Source organism: Natrix helvetica (assembly GCF_964273705.1).
Source record: "Natrix helvetica genome assembly, chromosome: 4".
In the NCBI taxonomy this organism is placed as follows: Eukaryota; Metazoa; Chordata; class Lepidosauria; order Squamata; family Natricidae; genus Natrix; species Natrix helvetica.
Genome location: NC_138550.1, coordinates 118,449,696 through 118,467,421, shown reverse-complemented (window position 1 = coordinate 118,467,421; position 17,726 = coordinate 118,449,696). Strand labels below are relative to the sequence as shown.

The following is a 17,726-nucleotide window of genomic DNA, read 5'->3' as shown; positions in this document are numbered from 1 at the left end:
GATTGATTTTGGGTCTTTTACTCTCTTGCAACCCAATGTACCTCATACTGTTTTTTATCAGGCTTGTGCAAAAATCACCATTTCAGGAATACGCCAATTTTCCTTGAACAATGTCTTTTTCTCCTGGAATTAAAACATTACATAAATAAATGAATTGCTTGGATTCCGGGTATCTTGTTTCTCTTAATAAAATACATTTAATGTTGGGCACACCTAAATTTTTGGGTCCAACAGTTTGTCATATATAAAATTTTCTTTCTCAGGTCACGTATAGCCTTGGCAAATTTGAACTAAGATATGAATACAAGTCAGTCTCTGATCCTGTTAATAAAATACATTTTCGTTGTTTAGTGATGAATGGCAACTTAATGAATGCAGTCATACAAATGGAAAGAAAAAGAAAGGGATGGGTTAAATATTAGGAGAAAATATTGACAAACTGCATTCTAACCACTGTGCCGCCACAGCTCTGTTACTTATTCCAGTTTATCAATTTAACCATTCATTAAGTCGCCAGTCCTGGTTTGTGGAGTGAATAGTAACAGTAATATTCATAGCAATAGGAATATTTGATCATTGAGTATTACTGATATTTGAAAAAGTGTAAATACTTAGTTGGATGAATACATAATACTACTTCAATCTCAACAACAGAATATCACCTTTATAATACACGTAGGGAGACACCAATCAACAATGAGTGCAATAACTAGATTTGTATACATGATTGGGTCCCATTCTTTATTTTTATTGTTGAAAACTGTAATTCAACAACTGTAATTTTAGTAAAACACTAGGTGGAGCCAGTCTCTCAAGTCTGAATTTGAAACAGTCTTCAAAATAACTTTAAAAACTATACTCTTATCTAATAATCATGACGAATTATTATCTGTACCAGTTGTTAAATGTTTAACCACCAGTTTCACCTACCTTGGCCTCCAAATACTATCATAAATGTCTGATAAAATGCTCCGTATGGAAATTCACATTCTTCTGCAGTAGCTTTTATAAAAAGGAACAGCAAGTATTTAGCATATGTGGTTTTGAAGTGCCATATGATAAAAATACAAAAGTGAAAAAGTTACACAAGTGAATTAAATAAGATGGATATTTATAGAACTGATGACACACTGAACTACCAAGGCAACAACTCACTCTTTTTCAACCCAGTCTCTGAATACTTAAAAAAAGGAGGCAATAATAACTCTGCCAGGGCAATATAATTTCATTTGGCATCAATCACAGCATCAAAAGCCCATTATACAATGGGAAAATTACAAAGGCAGAAAGGGGCTCTTTGGATGACTGTGGATACATTTCATGTGAACAATGCAACTTCCCTTCTTACTCTCTGATGAACCAAATTTCCTCCCATCAACTCCAGGATATGGAAATGTAAAACAATATCAGAACTAATACTATGAATTTTTTTAAAATGTTATATTGAAAAATAACCATGTGTTTATTCATTCACCCGAAGAAACCAGTCTGCATTCACATACCTATGTGAGTAGTTTAGACAAATGGATGTGTAATTCAGAGTTGTTATTTGGTTGTCTCACAAAATGCTTCCATAATATTCTTTCTGTGATATAATAGCAATAGCACTTAGACATATATACTGCTTCACAGTGCTTTACAGCATTCTCTAAGCAGTTTACAGAGTCAACATATTGCCCCAACAATCTAGGTCCTCATTTTACCAATCTCGGAAGAATGAAAGGTTGAAATCAACCTTGAGTGGGGGAGGATCCAACTGCTGGCAGTCGGCAGAATTAGCCTGCAATACTGCATTCTAACCACTGCACCACCACAGACAATAAAGACAATAAATAATATATAAATTTTACTTTCTCAAAACAGATATTATTTATGGCTACTGATAACACTTCTTATCCAAAAATAAAATTTAAAAAAATACGAGCAAAGCAGGCAGAACATAGTTTCTAGAATTCTTTCCATTCCGTTTACCAACCGTGTCCGCCGGAGGCATTTGAATCATAACAAAGCTGTGTATTGTGGCCATGTGTGTTTCTTTATTTTTTTTTTCCTGTTGTGTTTACAGAGCTATGTTGGGGTATATGTGCAATGGAAAGCACAGAGCATATACACCACTCTGGATCGACATGTAATCAGAACTACTCTCCAACTGTATCTCCCATAGAAATGAATTGAGGGAAATTTCAAGATTGTTTTTTTGCTCCACAGCCCCTGCCTAAATAGTTCCATTTTCAAACTTGATATTTCTACTATTGGGTTTTTTCCCCCAGTAATAGAAAATCCATTCTATTGAGTTTTTGAAGAACTGCCCTACTGACAGAAATTCAACATTCCATTGAATTGAAAGAAAAATGCAATAATGTTTCTGTCCTAATCTGGAATATCTGAATATAAATAAAAATCAGCCACAGATGCCTCTTGCTCAACATTCAAATATTTTTCTCTAGAATGATGTAATTTACTAACTGCATTTGTCATCCTGAAGACACATTATGCAATATGTAAAATACAGCCTCTTCTTCCAATTTATTGAATGCATGGTGATTCAATCCAGACTGGGATCACGATTCAGAGGAAAAGATATAAACTTAATGATTAAGGGTTTCTTTTACATCTACCCACAACTGGAAAAAAAATAGAATTGGATAGAGGAATAAATTGGTCACAATCTAAACAACCCTGGTATGATGCACAATAGTCTTAATTTTAAGTATTGAAAGACTGTCGTACAATATATCTTTTACATATCACGGGATTCTTTAAAACAATAATTTATATTCTCCCTTTCTGCTTTGGCCAGTCCCAGGTGGCCAACTGACCATAAAAAGTTCAAATGTAAGTTAGAATGGACCAAATTAATATAAAATGGGAAAGTCTAACAAATGGGACATGTCGTTGTAGGATTTCCTTAAAATGGGGTCAAAGCAGAGGTGGTATTCAGCAAGTTCTGACAGGTTCTGGAGAACCGGTAACAGAAATTTTGAGTAGTTCAGTGAACCGGCAAATAGGCTGGCCCGCCCCTGCAGCCTCCCAGCCGATCTTCTTTTGTTGCCGTGAACAGGAGAACGGAGCTGGAAAGCAGGTTAGCGGGGTGGGGAGGGAATGGGGATTTTGCAGTATCATTTTCCTGCCACGCCCACAAAGCCACCCCTGCAGAACTGGTAGTAAAAAAAATTTGAATTCCACCCACTGGGTCAAAGATAACCTGCAGCAAGGTAGGAAAAATTATGTATCCAAACTCAGAAGCTTCAGACAGCAGGCACATGATCCCTGAGAGGGCTGTCTTGGTGATGCTTACAAAGAAAGAAGGCCTCTTAGTCAGACCATTTAGGATTTCAAAGATCAATGCCAATGCCACTACTTAAATTGTGAAAGCATCAATCTAGGTCTTTCGGTGTAGGCATCACACGATCTTTGGATTGTGTACTGATTAGCAGCCTAATTGCTACATTTGCTACATTTTGCACCAAGTACAACAGCTGGAACTTTTCAAGTGCCCCTCCATGTGCAATGCATTGCAAAAGAAGACGGGACATAATCGAGATAAACATTGCCATATGCAACTGGCTTCTAAAATTTAGGAAAACCTGGCACATTTTATGAATAATACATGCAGTATTTATACTGTTAGTTGTGCTACTGCTGCAAATCATTTCAGTTTTCAACTTAGCAGGCACTGACCTCACCGACACTTTTGCATAATGAAAATGAAGATAAGCATGAATGCAGGAGTGAACTGAGAAATCTGGCCACATTCCACCGTGGTCTGTTTTCTTCCGTACCACAAGTGCTTCCATATAGTCTGTATTTAGCTGACAGAATATCAACAATTACAATTCAAAGTGCAATCTGTGTAGAGTTTTGGGTTTCGTTTTTTTTGCAGCTCAGACATGGCAGTCCTATCTCAGCAAGCTTCTTTGATAGCTGTTCTTAACATTCAGCAGTCTGAAAAACTGATTAGCAGTTGCATTTTAGCAACAGTAGCAATAACAATAGGTTGGGGGAAAAGATATTGGGAAACTACAGATCTCTCCTTGGTGGAGAGATCAAAGCAGCTACAAAGAACCGTAGGAGACAAACAGAACAGCTTCTTCTTTATTAGCGATCCGGTGTGTAAATAGAGCAGGAGATAAAAAAGCACGCCCAATTTTGAGTTGAAATGGTACAGCCCCAAGAAGTTGCTGTACGTAATAAATATTTTACGTGGTGGAACAAGACACTAACTTCAAAAATGTCAATCCTTTGTTTCATCCAATTCAGAACTGACAAAATGAGTTACTAAGTCTGTTTTACCAGAATTAAAATCAACCATAGTGCAAGGTCAGGTAGTCCTTGTTTAACCACCAGTCACTTAGTTACCATTCAATCTTGGAACCACAGAAAGATATGACCCAATTCTGGACTTCCAACAGCAGCACGCGCGCGCACACACACGCACACACACACCAATCACATGATTACATTTCGGAACTGGGAACCAACTTGTTTTACATTCATTTTCAGTGTGCACCAGCCTGAAGATGGCGAGTGGGACCTCGTTGAAACGTCGCCAAGATGCTCTCAATCTTACACAGGAAAAGACCCGAATACACCAAGACCTGCATGCATACATGCAGATAGATAGATAGATAGATAGATGGATGGATGGATGGATGGATAGATAGATAGATAGATAGATAGATAGATAGATAGATAGATAGATAGATAGATAGATAGATAGATAGATAGATAGATGATAGATAGAGGTAGAGGTAGAGGTAGAGGTAGAGGTAGAGGTAGAGGTAGAGAGAGAGAGAGAGAGAGAGAGAGAGAGAGAGAGAGAGATAGGGCTAATAAACAGACTATGGATAAAAATGCCCTCTTTATTTTCACAGGAAGATCTTCAGATCAATGCCGATGACAGCAGATATATATTCCAAATTTGTTGGCTTCTCAAGTTTACTCATCTTATCCTCTCAAAGGGGTAGTTAAATTTCTAACAAGGAAGTAGATTAGAGAAAATCTTTCGAATTGATTTAAAATCCAAATGACTTGATGAACATGTAGTTCTCTTGGCAAAAATTTGAAAGTGGTTAGCTTTCTTCTAGATATTTTTCAATTTTCCAGGTTAATCAATAGCTCTGATATTTCCTGGAGGTCCCATCAAAATTCTTAGCGGATTTGCTCTGTGTATATTTCTAAATTGGGCTCTAAAAATATTTTTATTTTCATCAAACAGAAAATTTTAAAATAAATAAATATAACCTATTAAATATAAACGCATAATTAAAACTTGTCAGGTGAAGCCCAAGAATGATGTGGAATAAATCAGTTCTTTATTTGCTTACATGCAGTAGACAGAATTGCCATACTAAATCTTTAATAACTTCAGCCTAACAGATATATCCTGGGAGACTCTTCGCAGTGACTATCCTTACTTTCTTTCTCTGTGTCCCATCCAGTTCCTGGCTGTGGTGTTTCTTGTCTGGCATCCATTTCTAGAATTTGCCTCCTCCTTTCTCAGGAACTATCACTTCACCCTAGTTCTTCACACTATTTCTCCCTCCATGGTTATTGTCTCTCACACTAGTTTTGTTCATCCAATGTATATTATATTTAAAAGTGTGGTTAATAAATGCAAAAATTAAGTTGGATGAATGGTTTTGCAACAAAATACAAGATTTTGTTGTACAAAATATATTTTTATAAAAAATATTTGTATAAAATATATTTTTATACAAAATATAAAAATTGAAGAGTTTTATAAAAAAATGTTATATTTAAGCAAAGAGATGTTATATTCTGTTCTTTTGTGGATCTCAGGAAGTAATTCTTCTCAAAATCCAATATTCCTACATTTTCAGTGGATTGCTAAGAAGCTAATACCTGGCCTGTATACCATTTGACCAGCATAAACCACAATGCCCTTTTCAAATTTGCCACTTTTCATATCCTTTCAATCAGAATTCTGATAAACATCTTCCCAAACATACTTTATAAGCAAATACTTCTGCAATTTACTTGCTAACATTTGGACTGACACAACGGGATGATCACTGAAGACAAAGAGAGGGGGGGGCTGTACATTTTGGTATTTACTTTTGCTATTTATGCATAAAGTAACAATCACATTCTCCAAATTGTCAGGCAAGAGATTTAATAAACAAGTCTCACAGCGAATTCATAAGCAAATGACATCCATTATTTTAATATTTTTGTAGTTACGCTGTCTACATAAAGGGTCCCCTGCTGTCAGGACATGGCCCAGTACTGGGCCATTGCCTCTTTGAAATTGGGCCGTGCGAGTGGTGGCCGGAGTATGGGCATGCACAGACAAACTTGCCCGTGCTTGCACAAATCAAGCTGCACACATGTACACTAGCTCACCTGTCATACAAGGACTGTGTGGGCAAGTGCAAGCCCGCCACTGGCACAGCCTCCCTCTCCTCTATCAGCTAGGCCTCCAAGTTTGGGGACCGCTGGTCTATATTTTCAACATTACCATTTTTCAACATTTTCACAGCATTTATTAATTCCTTTTCATAATTGTTCTCGGACGTGTATAATTTTTTTTTCAGTTTCACCCTTTGATTTATTACTATCCTTCCCATCCAAATCTCTAAAATAGTTCTTGCAGCATTTCTTTATATCAGTTTCATTCCAAATCACTGAATCATTTTATGCTTAATTACATTACCTTTGCTGAACTCTTCTTATTCAGCCCTTTTCTCCACACCTGAAACTTGATTTATTTGCTCTCTTTATATAGAATATACCATTCTATCAGGCAACTATCTTCATGCTTCCCATTTAGTGTAATTTTGCACACTTCTCTGGCACTCTGTGATGTAATTTTATCTTGATTGTTTCTCTATTTATTTTTATAACTACCATTCATTGGAGAGTATATAATTATCATCTATATATGAATTTCTATTTTTATATTTATATAGTATACATAAACACACACACAATTATATAGCTTACTCCAAGTTACACATTTTAACAAATTTCACTTATAATTAAATCTACGTTTTTATTTCCAACTGTGTGGTGTAGTGACAGATGCTTCTCTATCAGAGCGCAACAAGAAAATATCTGCTGCAAAGGCATCAGGAAGGGCACCCGGCCAGGGAGAAGGAGCCAATGTCGCGACGAGGTGCGATCTCAATGCTCTGAGATCGCTGTCGATACTTTTGGCGCTGGGTGGTCCAAAAGGACCTAAACCGCCCACAGAGACGGTGAACAGGAAGAATACGTCTTGCTGATCTCAGGGACATCGCAAAGTCCCTGATCGATCCAAAAGAAGTTCTTCAAGCTGGCGACAAAAAATCCAGCCATTAGGCTGATGAAGTCGGGGCGGCTCCAAAATGGAAGGATACAGAAGAAGAAAGTGTTTCCAGCTGGTGAGGACTTTTTACCGTTTTAAAAGAGACTGCATATAAAAAACTTAAAATTAATTTAAATTGGAGAACAGAAGAAATTAGCAGCGGAATTAAATTTTGGACAGTGGGTTATCTTACTTTTTAAATGCTATCTTCATGGATGGAATTTATGCAAGCCTTTTAAATGAATGGATTAAGTTTTCTTCTTCTATTTTTTTTTATTATTCTTTGTAACCTATAGACTAAAATTCTCTTCTTTCACTACTGTGGGTGTTCTTCTAACTCATTCAAGAATCAGACTTTTTTTAAAACTTGAAATACAAAAAAGATACAAAAAGAAACAAAGAAAATTGCAACAATAACACTGCTACTTGGAGGCTGGAGGTTTGTGTATTGGAAAAGAAACACTCTTACTTTTCTCATTGATTATCCTAGCTTGGCACTCCAAAGTCTCACTGCTTGTTTATAGAGAGTGATAAGAATAAAAGCTTACAGATGTCCCTTTGAAGTATATCTTTAACCAGAGAAAGGTGAGAGTAAAACGTTATTGTGAATCTATGCTTAATCTTGTTAAAACCTTCCAAGCTAGAGCAGCAGTGTTTGTTAGCTGGAGATAATGGCACAATTTCAACAGCAGAAAGAAATTTTAAGTCTGCAAAAGATATTCTCAGAAATACAGAAATTATCAAACACATATGAGAGGATAGAGAAGAAGTTGGAAGACTTAGAGCATCTAACAGCAAAATATGATGAAGAAGTTGGACATGTTTATCAAGTGGAAAAATGGTGGTTAAAATCCTAAAAATCGAAGAGGAAAATGAATATAAAGAAATTAAAATTGCTGATATTTATGGTGATTGGTTTGTCTCTGAAAATGGAAAGAGTGGAATACTGAAAGAGGAATTAAATGGAGGGGAAATCTACCCCAGATGGCAAGATACAGAAGAAGAAAAAACAGAAGAATTTACAGATTTAAAGAGAGAAATTTTATTAGCAATATCATTGATAACACTACCGACAATCAAAGATAAGCTGATTAAGGAAACAGAAGAAGGGCATCGAAATTACATGAGAGATTTTATAAGCAAGGAGTTGCTAAGAGGAGTCCATACAAAGTTGATTAAGGAGATGATTAGAGGACTGACACCACAAATGGCAGAAGATATGAGACTGTTTTGCTACTGGAAAGATACAGGTTGATAGATGGAAGAGTATAATTAAAAACTAGTTAAACTTAGTGAAATTTAGTGACAATAGATATAGTTAAATAAATAATTGATACTGATAATAATGTATACAATGTGTAGTGTTACGATAAGTAATAATTGGATATGAATATTGAATGGTACCCATGAAAGGAAGATTAGAAATCCTTTTGGATTATATATAAAGGTTAATAAAAAAGAACTAAGTTAGATACAGTTAAGTCTTGATTATTAGGGGAAAATGTTATGATACAGGATATAGTTAAATAAAGGAGGGATAATGATAACCATGTATATACAGGTATGGGTACAACATAAGGAAACTGGATGTAAATTGTAAACAGTGATTTGGAAAGGAGGATTAGAAAACTTTGTTATTAAATATTATGGATTTTTAGCTAGAATAGGACATAAGGATTCAGTGTTATTGGAGGATTTTAGAAATAGTAAATGAAATGCCAGTATGTGGTTATATATTTAAACTTGGTATATTTTATGATGAAGGACATTTAAACAATTATAGTCAAATGAAAATGGAGGTATGATGATGGTAACATGTATAAATATCTGAGTTAAAATACCTGAATTAATATGAATTATGTTTGTTGACTGTGGAAGAGATGCACTAAAGACTTTTTGTAACCAACTGATACACTTTCTACAGTATGTAAAGAAGGATGTATTGTGTTTGTTTTGAAAATAAAAAATAAATATATATATTTTTTTTTTAAAAAAAAGGAAGGGCACCCAGCCAGTAAATGCTCAGTTCCATTCAGTTGTCCTGACCCCACCATGAAGCAAGGGATTATAGGGTTGTAAAAAGACAATTCATCAAATCCTCTCTATTAGATCGTAGCATAAAATTTTGACTCAGATCAGAGCCTTTCCTTTTCCTTCAGTTTCATTATCACACAATTTATCATTCTTTCACTTCCTTCATTAATGTATATGCTTTACCATATACACTTCATACATTTGCAAGTTAAAATTTTCAAGTGTTGTGGCCATCAATACCTGGACCCATGAAACTGACCAATGACTTTGATAAACTGGAAGTTTTGTTTAATATAAAAAATAGGGGGAAAGGAGGCTAGATTTACCAGTGGTTGTTTTCTCCTTGGAATTCCACAACCTGCTTCGGGCAGCCTCGTTTATTTCTCCATAAGGAGACACAGAGAAAGGATTCATTGCTTTAAATTATCTCTTAGATTTTCTATTTTGTTAGCACCTACAATGCTTCACTAACCTTATGAATCAATTGTTTCCTCATTATGCTGACACATAAAGTGTAGGCCACAGCTTGCAGTTTCTTTCCAAATGGAACTCTTTAACTACTTCCTTATCATGAACATCTTCCTGTGCAAGTGTAATTTAGCAACCTTTGCCACTGTAATTTTCTTTGCTTCATTTTCTTTAAAGCTAATCTTTTATGTGACAGACTAAATACTCATTCATCAGCACTATTATCCCTCCAACAACTTGAAATGAATAGCTATGGTTTAAATGCAAAAAGAACAAGAAGGAACAATGATCTCCATACACATAAAAAATACACAAATAATTTTTCAGCGTGATTTGTTTGCTGCATCTTATGTTTCAGGCTAACAGGCAAGAAAATGCAACTTAAATGTTATTTTGGAGCAAGCAACTTTGAACAGAGTCGACATTTGCATATTACTTCCTTATAAGAAACAAAAAAAAAAAAAACAGAAAAATCCCTTTTCCTCATTAAAGACAAGAATTACTGGTTCCTAGCTTTTGACTTTTTTCTTAACCTGGGTCAATGGCTAAGAACTAGGGGAGCACAAGTAAAGCTCAGGAAATGCGGCCAATGAGAGTACCTGAGAAAAGATGGAACAATGAAAAAAGTCATCAAATGAAATGGTGGATGAAGGACCAAAATCTCGTTTAGGAAGGCTAAATCAGTCTATTGGGAAAAAATTATTTGGGGGGAAAAAAACGTAAGAGAAAAGAACATTCTAAAGCTACACACTGAATCCCTGTATGGGACATATTTTGATAAATAGATACTTTAAAACAGCAACAATTCCATTGTTTATTCCATCAGGCTCTGACTAACATTTTAGGCAGCTATCTTTAAGTTTCAGTTCATTTCATGCATTAATCTTAAAATCTATCAATAGTAAGGTTCCCAAGATGCTAAGATGACCCACAGTACAGAACACCAAAAAAGACTCATGAGTTATATTAAAAAAATGTTTGCTTAGTGCCTATCGTTAACCTTTTAGCAATCACAATTCTATATTTCAACTAAATTAGCCACATCAAAGTGTTTTAAAATTAAAAAAGAAGTATAGATTTTATTACAACAGGGAAACTGAAAATCCAACCACAATGTATGATGAACTGAAGTATGCATCACAGTTTGTTGTACGTTACTGTTATCCCAGAAAGAATCTGTTGTCAATTTCATACGAGAAAAAGGCACAAGTAAAAAAAGTTTTATTTTCGTGAATATTTCTCCCCCTTTCTACCACCATCACAAATAATGTCAAGTATGAATTGTACCTCAATATTTTATAAACAAAATTTATACATGGTTCCCCCCCCCCCCAAACCAACTTTATGACCTTTTTCTTTCTATGCAAAACTCAATAATCAAGATTTTGGAGTACTTTGCCCCAACTAAAATTGTGCCAGTGTTACATACTATAAATGAACTTTCTGTTCCTGATACATACAAAAGTCTCATGGCAACTTAAATATAAACAACCCAATCAATGAAAAATTAACTCCATAATGTAAAGTTCCAAAAGTATAGTAACTGATACTGTAACTTCTTCTCTAGTATATCTCTATCGAGGTACTAGCAACCTGATAAATAAGCACACTACAAAACCAGAACCTTCTATGTTCCAAATCCAGAGGAACAACAACACTTGCAAAAAGTTTTAAAAGGAGTTAAATATGTATCCAAGAAGTGAGAGACTTTCAGTGTATAAACCTATAGCATCTTAGATAATAAATCCAAACCTGAATCATTTGTTTTTATAATACATTAGTAAGCTATCTATGACCAGATCTCCTCGTGTTTCTGTTTTTCACAGCATATTTATTTATTTATTTATTTATTTATTACTTGAACTTATTAGTCGCCCCCTCTCCCCACAGGGACTCGGGGCGACGTACAAAGGTATTATATAGCATATAGAGGAGGTAAGAATAAATAAATAAGTTACAATACTTAAAAAGTTAAAACCCCAGTGAAATTGACCCTTAAAAACTAAAATTACAATTAAAAATGCCCTGGGCTGGGGAGGTTGTAGAGTTATGCCAGGTCAGCTAGTCGAAACAGGTAGGTTTTCAGCTTCATACGGAAGGAGCGAAGGTCGGTTGTAGTTCTGATGTCTGGGGGGAGGTCATTCCAAAGGGTGGGGCCCACTACAGAGAAGGCCCTACTTCTGGGCGCTGCCCTCTGGCACTCTCTGGAGGACGGCACCCGGAGTAGTCCCTCTCTGTGTGAGTGGACGGGTCGCAGGGATGTATGGGGCAGGACGCGATCCCGCAGGTAACTAGGCCCTGTGCCATGGAGCGCTTTGAAGGTGGTAACCAGTACCTTGAAGCGCACCCGGTAGACCACAGGAAGCCAGTGCAGCTCGCGCAGGATAGGTGTTATATGGGAGAACCTCGATCTCCCCATAATTACCCGCGCGGCTGCATTCTGGACCAACTGCAGTCTCCGGGTGCACCTCAAGGGGAGCCCCATGTAGAGAGCATTACAGTAGTCCAGGCGAGACGTCACCAGCGCGTGAGTGACTGTACGCAAGGCCTCCCGGTCCAAAAGGGGCCGCAACTGGCGCACCAGGCGAACCTGGTGGAACGCCCCTCTCGCCACGGCTGTCACATGATCTTCCATAGACAGCCGGGCATCAAGGAGGACGCCCAAATTGCGTGCCCCTTCCACCGGGGCTAATTGATCATCTCCGATGGTCAGCAATGGCATATGCTGGTTGAACCGGGAAGCCGGAAGCCACAGCCACTCTGTCTTGGAGGGGTTGAGCCTGAGCCTGTTGTCATCCATCCAGACCCGTACGGCTTCCAGACATCGGGACATCACTTCAACAGCCTCGTTGGGGTGGTTTGGGGTGGAAATGTACAGCTGAGTGTCATCAGCATACAGATGGTATCCCACCCCAAAACCACGGATGATCTCACCCAGCGGCTTCATATATATGTTGAACAGGAGAGGCGAGAGGATCGAGCCCTGTGGGACCCCACAGATAAGGGGCCTCGCGGTCGACCTCTCCTCTCCTGCCAACACACATTGCGTCCGGCCAGAGAGGTAGGAGCGGAACCATCGTAATACGGTGCCCCCGACCCCCAACCCCTCCAGACGGCGCAATGGGATACCATGGTCGATGGTATCGAAGGCCGCCGAGAGGTCTAATAGGACAAGGATGGAGGAACAACCCCCATCCTTTGCCCTCCAGAGATCATCCACCAACGCGACCAAGGCTGTCTCCGTGCTGTGACCGGGCCGGAAGCCGGACTGGCGCGGGTCTAGATAATCAGCTTCTTCTAGGTGACGCGGAAACTGCTGAGCCACCACACTCTCAACAACCTTCGCTAAGAAAGGAAGGTTGGAGACAGGACGGTAATTTGCTAGCTCCGTTGAGTCCAGAGAAGGCTTCTTGAGCAGGGGCCTCACCACCGCCTCTTTCAAGGCGGCTGGTAAAAGGCCCTCACCCAGCGAAGCGTTCACCAGCTCCAGTAGCCAGCCTCGTTGATATTTACTATCAACATTAATGTGACACATGGCATCTCTCTTAGTTTAATTCCATTTATAAACTGCAACTTTCTTGGTCTATAAAATGAAGAGCTGTACCTCTCACTGACTTCTTATACGCTTCTAACCTCTCAGGCATAGGGTTGCCAGGTGTCACTATTTGAGCAGACAGTCCGCTTTTTTCACATTATGTTCACTATTTTTTTTCACAAAATAGTGGACATTTTTTTAATTCAAAAGATTTATGATAAAATGGTACGTAATCTAAAGCTGTACAGTCTAAGAGAATAAGGATAGAGAATCATGTTTTGTCTTTTTTTTTTCATAAGTTAGAATGAGACAAAAATCGAATATCCATTGAACTTGATTCTCCGAAAAAAATATTAATCATACTCAATTGTTTCACAAGACATTTAATAAAAGTATATAAAATTATTTACATACTATTTTTCTTAACTCGCATTTACCTATTATTTTTATATATTTTTTTCTTAGTTGGATAGGTATGTTTTGGAACACTCAATAACGTATCATCATTTGAGGTTCAATGAGTACTAGCCTCAATATGTAGAGCACGAATTTGTCAAACCAAAGATTTCGCTGAAGCATTATAAACATAAAAGTTAATCATTGTTTTTATGTAAATACTATTTTGCTGTGTTCTAATTAAATCACCATGTAAGTAATATTAGGCTAATCTTTAGTAACAGCCATCAGTTGAATCAGTTCTTAGTATAAAACACAAATACATAGCTTCAGTGAATTTAGCAAATTCTACGAATTCGTGAATTCACTGTTAAATTTGAATTAAATCTAAATAAATGTAATTTAATATTTTACATATTATTATAATATATTTGATGTTTTGAATTTTAAGTAAAGTTTTGAAGTGATTATTTTAATACGTGTTAAAATGTTTGTAAGAAAATATATAATTGTAAAAAAAAAGTAATTTTTTTTACTACTTAACACACACACACACACCGCATGTCCGCTATTTTTTGGAAGCAGACCTGGCAACCCTACTCAGGCAAGAAGTTTGGATGTAGTCAGGAAATGACTGGAATCCTTTAGAAATTTGACCTAAAAGTTGGTAAGCAATTAATGTAAGCCAGCTTCTAGTGCCAAGGAAATGAGAAACAGATCTCTCTTGCAGTCTAATTAATGCTCAGCCAAAGCTGTTCAGCTTGATCAGCTTCTAGCCATACAGAAGAAATATTCTTCAGTCATTGACTAAGGCATGCTGCTTTGAACATAAATCATTAAATAATCAACACTCAGCTGCCAAGCTAATCACTGGACCTGATTACCTAACAATCCAGGCAACCATTGTATGAGATCAAGTTGTTAGTAGTTGCAAAAGTTAGTAAATCTTTATGGTTTATTTTCTTTTGTATATTCTGTTTTTCCTTTTTCTCTCTTTCTATTTAATTATCAGTTGTTTTATTCTACAAACACAACTAATACAGCCTTGTCTCATTATGGTACTCTTAAAAAAATAAGAGCACCATAATGAGACAATGTTATTAATTTCTAGTTTTATTTTTAAAATTGTAATCTATTCCCATTCTACTGCACTGATTCAAGTAATTTCAGTAAAAAATTATTCCTTGTTAACAATTTGCTTGACTGTTGGAAGGTTTTTTTTTTACTCAATAGATCAGGGATGTCAATCTCGCGGCCCAGGGGCCAGATGAGTCATATGCTGGCCACGCCCATGCCCAGTTTAGTGAAGGGGAAGAAAATCACGATAGGTCACATGACGACACTGTGACGACGTGAGTTTGACACCCTTGCAATAGATGATAAAAGAAGAAAACAATTAATCCTGAAACTAATTTCTTAATCAGTGAAGCGGGGTTTTTTTTCACTTCAGAATTTTCAAAATGAGAGGAAGCACAAAACACAGATGATGTTTCAGTGATGGTGCAAGTCACTTGTTTCTTTGTCAAGCTATTTCGGAACCTGTATCATACAGGATTTGGATCAGAAGACTTAAATAAATTAGGACTTCCAGGTGCTCTGAAATGATATTGCATTTCCATTTCTATTGCATAATTGCTCTTATCATATTTCCACTGGATGCATTTGCTTATTATGGTTAACTTTTTTTTCAATTTCACTAATGAACTTCATAGTTATCAGACATAAAACATACCCCTGCTAGCTGCTGCCTAGCCTGTTATCCAGACCTGGAATTTCTTTGATCTAATTTTACTATTATTCTACTACCTTATATATGACAGGCATATTATTTCATTTCATGATTATCCCATATCAAATTTAAGATTACATTTTAAGATTAGTTGCAGTACATCAAATCTGCCTCTGCCTCTCCCTTCAACCCCTCCACCCTTAGGTGAATTCACATGAAATCATATGCCAGATGTATCTTCCTGAGGTCAGGAGTCATTAGTTTCTCAAACTAATAAAGTTTTCTTGAACTTCAAAAAAGAATCTAAAGCAGAGATCGTTGGTACTCAAATGTGAAATCAGCTAGTGTCTGTTATTCAGCAAAATGATTTAGAAGCTAATTATGTATCATAAAAGTAGGGGAAAAAAATCCTGAGTAGCAGACAAAAAGAAGGTGAGCACCATTAAGCTTCAAATCCACAATATCCTATTTTACCTGTACATTAAATAGCAGAAACACAGCTAGATTATGAAAGAGCACATGTTTACGCTATTGAAAAAAATGGCAATAAAATTTTAAATTACACACTAAAAGTCAAATGTACTTAAACCAAAATTTTAAAAAGAATGTTCATTGTTGAGTACACATTTTCTTTTAGCAACTGTCCTCTTAACTTCATGCAATATTCTTATTTCACAATATTTTCAGAACTTACCACAGTGTTTCCATATGACCACCATCATCAGACCATTGTAACACGTCCACATTTCAGTAGCAGGCAAGTCATAAAAGCATGTGTAAAAAGAAGGAAAACAAAGTTAATAATTGAATAGTAATCATTTTATGATTACCATATTAAATATTAATAGTGTTGTGTTGATGCCACTTAATAGCTGGTTCTTCAACGGTTCTTTTTTTTTTAATTTCAAAGTTCCATTGAGCTGATAAAGAAAACCCAAGTACTGATTAGAAAAGGAACTTAAAAAAAATAGCAGGACTGTGATTCAGATGAATAAGCTGAACCTACAAAGAAAAAAATAAGACAAAGCTATTACTAGTCAAAGTTCAAGCCACGCAAAAATGCCAAAGAAGAAAGGAAGAGAATGCTTAATGACGACATGATGTTGTGAACAATGTGAGTTGAGAGAGTTGAACTAGAGACAGATAGCAAAAAACTATCAAGTAAATTAATGTAAAATAAGAGGCTTAAAAAAAGAATAGGGTTTACTTTGAGAAATGTAGGTATTTTATTTTAAAAATAAAGTGCCAGACAACACATTCCTTTCCTGATATGTGGCACTGTTTTTATTTTGGCTTTAAATCTGCAGCAGGCATAGACGAACCTGGAACACAACAGATGCTTCCAGCTTCAACTGCTATCAACCTCAGCCAGCATGCCAATGTCAGGAGATAGACCAAGCTATAATCCAAAACATCTGAAGAGCTGTCTACCTTTGATCTACGTTGCTTTCTTCACAAGAACATTTTGGGTCAAAGATAATAACTACAAATAAAAATAAATTGCCCCATATAATAGCAGAATAACAGAGTTGGAAGGGACCATCTAGTCCAACCCCCTGCTCAAGTAGAAGACCCTGTACCATTTCTGACAAGTGGCTTTTCCAGGGTCTCCTTGAAAGCTTCCAGTGATGAATACTATATATTTGTCTGTTCTATATCAATAGAGAGATTTCACTACTTCTCATTAATGTTTTTTTCTAAAATTGAGATAAGAAAAAAATCTGACAACCAAGTTAAAATATTAAAAAGCCAGTAGGTTAAAAAGCAAACAAGATATGAGAAAGAATTTTGGTGAATAATTATGCCACACTTTTTAGGTTAAAAAAAGGCATTCAACAGTATTAAGATGGTAACAAAAAAAAACAGGTGTTGATCACACTGTTTGATATAGCTGGTCTTGTGAATTTCCTCTCTGATTTAGGCTTAAAGTCTAAATTCAAATTCTAAAGATTTTGAATCACTATAAAGAAAGATTTAACATATCTTCCAAGCTAAATCATAGCCTCATTGCTACTCAGATTTCAAAGAATCGCTAAACCATAGCAGAACTAATTTTGATATATAAGTATCAGCACACTTATTTCACCTGAATTATGTCCAAGAAAGGCAACAATACTTAAAAATTCACACTATGTAGTTGTCAACAAAACAACAAAAAATATGTACAAAAGCCAAAAGTTAATAGACATTTAATAACACCACCTGAATACAGCCATTACAATTTCCACCCCAGACCACCCCAACGAGGCTGTCGA

General features: G+C 36.4%; 1 protein-coding gene across 2 annotated transcripts in view; it reads right to left on the bottom strand.

The window, feature by feature from the left end:
- Window positions 1-17,726, bottom strand: part of EPB41L3 (erythrocyte membrane protein band 4.1 like 3) — a 154,811-nt gene that overhangs the window by 110,990 nt on the left and 26,095 nt on the right. The window contains exon 1 of one of the 2 annotated variants that reach the window (XM_081950963.1): window positions 16,166-16,242. The exons of the other annotated variant lie outside the window; for it this stretch is intronic. The gene's annotated coding sequence lies outside the window, so the exon portion shown is untranslated. Of the gene's footprint in view, window positions 1-16,165; window positions 16,243-17,726 lie in introns of those variants that run through there. 2 annotated transcript variants of the gene reach the window in all.